Source organism: Aegilops tauschii, chromosome 7, assembly GCF_002575655.3.
Source record: "Aegilops tauschii subsp. strangulata cultivar AL8/78 chromosome 7, Aet v6.0, whole genome shotgun sequence".
Classification (NCBI taxonomy): domain Eukaryota; kingdom Viridiplantae; phylum Streptophyta; class Magnoliopsida; order Poales; family Poaceae; genus Aegilops; species Aegilops tauschii.
Genome location: NC_053041.3, coordinates 502,379,350 through 502,387,714, shown reverse-complemented (window position 1 = coordinate 502,387,714; position 8,365 = coordinate 502,379,350).

The following is an 8,365-nucleotide window of genomic DNA, read 5'->3' as shown; positions in this document are numbered from 1 at the left end:
CCACCCCTTCCTTCTCCCTCTCACTCTCCTTTCCTTCTTTCCCACTCCGAAAAGGAAAGGGAATCCTATTCGGACTTGGGAGTCCTAGTAGGACTCCCTACACTTGGCGCGCCCCTAGGAGGGCCGGCCTCTCTCCCTCTCTCCTTTATATACGTGGGCAGGGGGCACCCCAAAGGCACTCCAAGATTTGTCTTAGCCGTGTGCGGTGCCCCCCTCCACAGTTACACACCTCGCTCATATCGTCGTAGTGCTTAGGCGAAACCCTGCGCCGGTAACATCATCATCACTGTCACCACGCCGTCGTGCTGACGGAACTCTCTCTCATCCTCAACTGGATCAAGAGCTCGAGGGACGTCATCGTGCTGAACGTGTGCTGGACACGGAGGTGTTGTACGTTCGGTACTTGGATCGGTTGGATCGCGAAGACGTTCGACTACATCAACCGCGTTACTAAACGCTTTCGCTTTCGGTCTACGAGGGTACGTGGACACACTCTCCCATCTCATTGCTATGCATCTCCTAGATAGATCTTGCGTGATCGTAGGAAATTTTTTGAAATACTGCGTTCCCCAACACGCATGTCTATGAATCCCATGCCTCCTTTATTCTTTGGTAGGCTCAGTTTATCCCAACTCAACCACGCCATCCTCATTTTACCATTCTCAACACCCCACCAGTACTGTCTCACCATCTTAGTTAGCTCATCGCAAACCGAGACAGGTAAGCAGAAAAGACTCATAAAGTTTATGTGCACGTTTGTTAAAGGCGAAATATTATCCGAATGGCGGCATTGTTGATACTGTGTTTATAGGACACTCTTCGGCTGTTTGGAAGGGCATAGTGTATGGGTTGGAACTTGTCAAAAAAGGTATAATTTGGCGAGTTGGCAATGGGGCTTCGATCAGGACATGGAGGGACCCCTGGATCCCTCGACGATTTGATTTTCGTCCCATTACTCCTAAGAGGAACTGTCGTTTTAACCATGTTTCTGATTTTTTGAATGAAAGTGGTGCATGGATCATTGATCGCCTTGAGGAACATTTCTGGCCAATGGACGTTGTCGAAATTCTCAAAATTCGGACTTCGCCTAGGAACATAAGCGATTTCATTGGGTGGTTTCCTGAATCACATGGCATGTTTACGGTCAAATCGGCCTATCGTTTGGCAACTGAAGCACATGATGTTTTGCATGCTAGTGGCGCAAGTAGCACAAGTCTGGATGGTGTGCGTACAATCTGGAGCAATATTTGGAATTCACAGGTTCCCCTTAAAATGCGGATTATGGCGTGGAGGACAGTGTCGGGGTCATTGGCCACTAATTTGGCTAAGAACCAGCGACATATTCCGGCGTCCAGTACTTGCCCGGTATGCGGTATTGAGAGGGAAAGCAATTTTCATGCTCTTATCACATGTGTGCATGCTCGGCATGTGTGGGAGGCTCTACATCTGATCTGGCCCTTGCCAGATGACTCAAGTCTTGTGGATACGGGAAAGGATTGGCTATTGCAAGTGCTATCTAATTGTCCAGATCATATCCTTGACCGAGTAATCATGACTATCTGGCGAATTTGGCAGTTTCGCAATGACATAGTGCATGGTAAAAAGGAGACCCCGGTGAAGGTGATTGTGCAATTTTTGGACAGTTACTACAAATCTCTAAATCTTGTCAGCAAATATAGTAGGGAGGAAATTATAAAAGGAAAGATGGCGATGTGTGATGACAGTCAGGTTTATCAAGAAAAAATGACCTGATCCCGAAGTTGTGGCCACCACCGCAGTCGGGATGGGTGACACTTTCTGTTGATGGCTCTTTTTGAAGCATGGATGGTCGGGCAGCGGCCGGAATGGTCTTACGAAGGAAAGATGGCTCGTTGATTTTCGCGGCATATAGATACATTCTTCATTGCAATGATGCCCTGGAAGCGGAAATACATGCGATTATGCAAGGGATGGCACTCGCCATTCAACATTCTAATTTTCCGGTGGTGGTACAATCTGATTCTGTTAATGCTTTAGCTATTATTGTCGGCGACACCTTGTCCAGGTCAGCTTCTGGGCACTTAGCTGCTGAGATTAGAGAAAATATGGCTGTTAGAAAGTTTGTTCCTCTGAAGATTAGTAGGGAACAAAATAGGGTAGCACATCAATTGGCATTTTATAGCCGTACCGAAGCTTGTACTACGGTATGGTTGAACTCGAGCCCTCTGTGTTGTGAGGACTTGTTGTCTCGAGATTCTAACCCTATCATTACGGAATAAAACTCTCTTTCACCATGAAAAAAAACTGGCTATAACATTAATCTTGCTCTAAGCCTCTAACTGTAGCATTAATCGTAAACATCTACCTTGATCTTCTGCCATACCGGAAGCAAAGACGGCACGGCTGGCCTCGCAAAAAAAACCGGCATGGCTGCCATGGTGGAGCTCACCACAACAAATTCTTCCTGTTTCCTGGCCCCGGGCAGGCCGGAATCGCTGTACACCACCACGGAGAATCAAGGGGCGGTCCGTCGGGACCTGTGGTTTCTCCATGGGCTATCTCTTCTCCTCTACCCGCGCAGCCGGACACAACAAGCAAGTAAGGATGGCAATGGGTAAGGTATGGGGCGGGTAGAGCAATACCATATCCATACCCATGTCGTCAATGGGTACACAATTCTATCCATACCCGTACCCATGGGTATGAAACTTTACCCGTACCCATACCCGATGGGTATCCATACCCATTGGGTACCCAACGGGTAGATCAAATAGTACACAAGTTATTCGTTATTTTACATTCATATAATACATTTGACAAAAAAAACATTGATCTCAACTCAATAACAAATAGATGAGTACATGCCAATTATCTCAATTCAAATTAACAATTGGTGACAACTTTAACATACATTCACAGGCTCACGACACAACTTTAACATAGGTACATTTGTGAATCACGGGTAAGGTCCACATGTCAATATAAACGGGTAGGGTATGGGTATATCCATGGGTAAAAGGCTATACCCTTGCCCTACCCATGACTTAATGGGTAGGGTATGGATACTACCCATGGGTATAAAATTTTGCCCATACCCTGCCCATGCGGGTACGGTATCCGCGGGCATGGGCGGAGCTGGGCCCCAGGCATCCCAGGCCACTGCCTGGGGTGTGGGAAATTTTCTAGGCCCATATATACAAAAAAATTGGCCTGGGGCGCAGAAACTTCAAAGCCCAGGCCAACGGCCCAGCTGCCCAGGCCAGAGCCTTTCACCCGACTGAGTTAGCACGAACAGAACCGAAGCAGGGGAATTCGTCCGCCGCCCTTCCCCCAACTGCACGAACCCTAGGCGTCGCCGCCGCGTGACCGCGTCCCTTCCCGCCGGCGCCGCCTGCCGCCACTACCCCTGCCAGTCGTCGTGCTGCCCCTCCCTCCCCCCCGGTCCAGTCCCCTTTTGGCCTTCTGTCTCCAGGGGTAGTCAGCACCTATCAAGCCGCTACCCCTGCCGGCCGTCGTGGGCTGCTGCCCTGTCCGGCGAGGCGGCGACCCCGGCGAACTGCCAGCGAGGTGGCCCTTGCTCAGCGGCCGCAACACATTGCAGACAGTAGTAAGAGCAAAGGTAGTTCTTCCAAACCCCAATTTCTGTTTGTAGATGCTTCTGTAGTTCTGTTTGATGATGGTTTTTGTCAATTTCTAGATGACACCCTTGTTGCTTGATGCCACTATTTGTTAGATACTTAGATGGGAAAACAATTTTTGACATTTAGTAATTTTGTTTTCATATAATAATGTTACAGGAAGGCAAGATGACTAAAAGAAACAGGACATTGAATTCATTTTTTGAAGCTCGAACCACTGGAACCGCAGAAACGGGTCCTTCAATTCAAACAACTGATAATACCCCTCGTATTATAGCTCAACTCAAGCCCGGTGATATTGAAGCAGACCCCGGTAAGAGAATACCAATTGAGGATTTGGATGCAGACATTAGAGATCTTGCTAGAAGGGAGTACATTAGTATGGGTCCATGCCAACCAACTAATCATACATATGAACGGTTAAATGGTAGAAGCTTTCATGGTTATTGGTTCAATGATCATTGCGGCTGGTTGGAATATAGCACTGAAAAAAACGCAGCCTTTTGCTTTTATTGTTTCCTGTTTAAGCAACCAAGAGCTGAAAACTATGGCATTGAAGCATTCACGAAAAATGGATTTAAATCTTGGAAGGATGGGCCTAAAGTTTTCAATCAGCATGTTGGCAAGCATGATAGTGCTCATAATAAATCTAGGCAACATTATGAGGATTTCAAAAATCAAAGACAAAATTTGCCACATGTGTTTGATAGGGGTTCTAATAAGAAAGAAGAAGAATACAAAGCTCGTCTCTTGATTATAATGGGTATTGTCAAATTTTTGCTACTACAAGCTCTTGCCTTTCGTGGTCATGATGAGTCTACTAGCTCAATGAATAAGGGTAACTTTAGAGAGTTGTTGGACTTGTTCATAAAGAAAGACCCAAAGGTGGAAAAATTGTTTGGGGATGCAGGAGATAACCATAAACTGACTTCACATGAGATACAATTGGATTTATGCAAGGCTTGTTCACAAGAGACCACCAAAGTCATTCTTGAGGAGATTGGAGATAGTAAATTTGCATTACTTGTTGATGAGTCCAGAGATGCATCTATGAAGGAGCAAATGGCTATGTGTTTGAGGTGAGTACCTTTGCTTCTATTTTCTTAAAAGTTTTTGTGGGTGTATTTCCTTAAAAGTTTTTATATATTAATCATGCTCCTATGTCTTATGTAGGTATCTCGGCAAACGTGGGGAGGTGATTGAGAGATTCATGGCAGTTGAGCATGTTCCTGACACGAGAGCAACTTCACTAAAGATATCTTTGGATGGTATGTTTGCTACTCTTGGCTTGTCTATGTCTAATTTGAGAGGGTGGGGTTATGATGGGGCATCAAACATGAGAGGGGAATTCCGTGGATTGCAAAGATTGATCTTGGCAGAAAACCCTTATGCTCATTATATACATTGTTTTGCCCATCAGTTACAATTAGTGGTTGTTGCTGTTGCCAAGTGTTGTTCATCAGTAAGGGATTTTTTTGAATACACAAGCATGGTTGTTAACATTGTTAATGCTTCTTGTAAAAGACATGATCAGTTAGCCCAAGAGCAACATGATGAAATAGTGCGCCAAATAGAGGCTGGGGAACTTCTTGAGGGAAGAGGAAAAAACCAATTACCTAACCTTGCTAGACCCGGTGATACACGGTGGGGGTCACATCATAAAACCTTGTGATGTCTTGTTGAGATGTGGAAACCAGTTCTGAAGGTATTAGAAAATTTACACAATGATGCCGATAATGTTGCCCAAAGAACCACAGCTACTGGGTTGATAAAGCAAATGGAGTCCTTTGAATTTGTTCTCATATTGCATCTTATGATTAGATTATTGGGCAAGACTAACAATCTGTCACAATGCTTGCAATTGAAAAATCAGAATATTGTACGTGCTGTGGGGTTGATTAAAACTACATTGGAGGATATTCAAGAGATAAGGCTGAATGGTTGGGATGAGCTCTTTAAAGAGGTAACAGACTTTTGTGTCAAATACAACATTGTAGTGCCCAATATGGAAGATACAAGTGTTGGTAATCGTAGCATAATTTAAAATTTTCCTACGCTCACCAAGATGCATCTATGGAGTCTACTAGCAACGAGGGGAAAGGAGTGGATCTACATACCCTTGTAGATCGCGAGCGGAAGCGTTCCAATGAACGTGGATGACGGAGTCGTACTCGCCGTGATCCAAATCACCGATGACCGAGTGCCGAACGGACGGCACCTCCGCGTTCAACACACGTACGGTGCAGCGACGTCTCCTCCTTTCTTGATCCAGCAAGGGGGGAGGAGAGGTTGATGGAGATCCAACAGCACGACGGCGTGGTGGTGGATGTAGCGGCTCTCCGGCAAGGCTTCGCCGAGCTTCTGCGCGCGAGAGAGAGGTGTTGCAGGGGAGGAGGGAGGCGCCAAAGGCTGTTGTGTGCTGCCCTCCCTCCCCCCCCCCTTTATATAGGCCCCCAAGGGGGGGTGCGCAGCCCTTGGAGATGGGATCTCCAAGGGGGGGGGGGGCGGCGGCCAAGGGGGAAGGGGTTGCCTTGCCCCCCAAGGCAAGGGGAAACTCCCCCCCCCTAGGGTTCCCAACCCTAGGCGCATGGGGGGGAGGCCCAAAGTGGCGCCCCAGCCCATTAGGGGCTGGTTCCCCTCCACTTTCAGCCCACGGGGCCCTCCGGGACAGGTGGCCCCACCCGGTGGACCCCCGGGACCCTTCCGGTGGTCCCGGTACAATACCGATAACCCCCGAAACTTTCCCGGTGGCCAAAACTGGACTTCCTATATATAATTCTTCACCTCCGGACCATTCCGGAACCTCTCGTGATGTACGGGATCTCATCCGGGACTCCGAACAACTTTCGGGTTTCCGCATACATATATCTCTACAACCCTAGCGTCACCGGACCTTAAGTGTGTAGACCCTACGGGTTCGGGAGACATGCAGACATGACCGAGACGCCTCTCCGGTCAATAACCAACAGCGGGATCTGGATACCCATGTTGGCTCCCACATGTTCCACGATGATATCATCGGGTGAACCACGGTGTCGAGGATTCAATCAATCCGTATGCAATTCCCTTTGTCAATCGGTATGTTACTTGCCCGAGATTCGATCGTCGGTATCCCAATACCTTGTTCAATCTCGTTACCGGCAAGTCTCTTTACTCGTACCGCAATGCATGATCCCGTGACTAACGCCTTAGTCACATTGAGCTCATTATGATGATGCATTACCGAGTGGGCCTAGAGATACCTCTCCGTTTACACGGAGTGACAAATCCCAGTCTCGATCCGTGCCAACCCAACAGACACTTTCGGAGATACCCGTAATGCACCTTTATAGTCACCCAGTTACGTTGTGACGTTTGGCACACCCAAAGCACTCCTACGGTATCCGGGAGTTGCACGATCTCATGGTCTAAGGAAAAGATACTTGACATTGGAAAAGCTCTAGCAAACGAAACTACACGATCTTTTATGCTATGCTTAAGTTGGGTCTTGTCCATCACATCATTCTCCTAATGATGTGATCCCGTTATCAATGACATCCTATGTCCATAGTCAGGAAACCATGACTATCTGTTGATCAACGAGCTAGTCAACTAGAGGCTTACTAGGGACAGGTTGTGGTCTATGTATTCACACATGTATTACGATTTCCGGACAATACAATTATAGCATGAATAATAGACTATTATCATGAACATAGAAATATAATAATAACCATTTATTATTGCCTCTAGGGCATATTTCCAACAGTCTCCCACTTGCACTAGAGTCAATAATCTAGTTACATTGTGATGAATCGAACACCCATTGCGTCCTGGTGTTGATCATGTTTTGCCCTAGGGAGAGGTTTAGTCAACGGATCTGCTACATTCAGGTCCGTGTGTACTTTACAAATATCTATGTCTCCATTTTGAACACTTTCACGAATGGAGTTGAAGCGACGCTTGATATGCCTGGTCTTCCTGTGAAACCTGGGCTCCTTCGCAAGGGCAATAGCTCCAGTGTTGTCACAGAAGAGAGTCATTGGGCCCGACGCATTGGGAATCACCCCTAGGTCCGTAATGAACTCCTTCATCCAGACTGCTTCCTGTGCTGCCTCCGAGGCTGCCATGTATTCCGCTTCACATGTAGATCCCGCCACGACGCTTTGCTTGCAACTGCACCAGCTTACTGCTCCTCTATTCAAAATATACACGTATCCGGTTTGTGACTTCGAGTCATCCGGATCTGTGTCGAAGCTAGCGTCGACGTAACCCTTTACGACGAGCTCTTCGTCACCTCCATAGACGAGAAACATATCCTTAGTCCTCTTCAGGTACTTCAGGATATTCTTGACCGCTGTCCAGTGTTCCTTGCCGGGATTACTTTGGTACCTTCCTACCAAACTTACGGCAAGGTTTACATCAGGTCTGGTACACAGCATGGCATACATAATAGACCCTATGGCTGAGGCATAGGGGATGACACTCATCTCTTCTATATCTTCTGCCGTGGTCGGGCATTGAGTCGTGCTCAATTGCACACCTTGCAATACAGGCAAGAACCCCTTCTTGGACTGATCCATACTGAACTTCTTCAATATTTTGTCAAGGTATGTACTCTGTGAAAGACCAATGAGGCGTCTTGATCTATCTCTATAGATCTTGATGCCTAATATATAAGCAGCTTCTCCAAGGTCCTTCATTGAAAAACATTTATTCAAATAGGCCTTTATACTTTCCAAGAATTCTATATCATTTCCCATCAATAA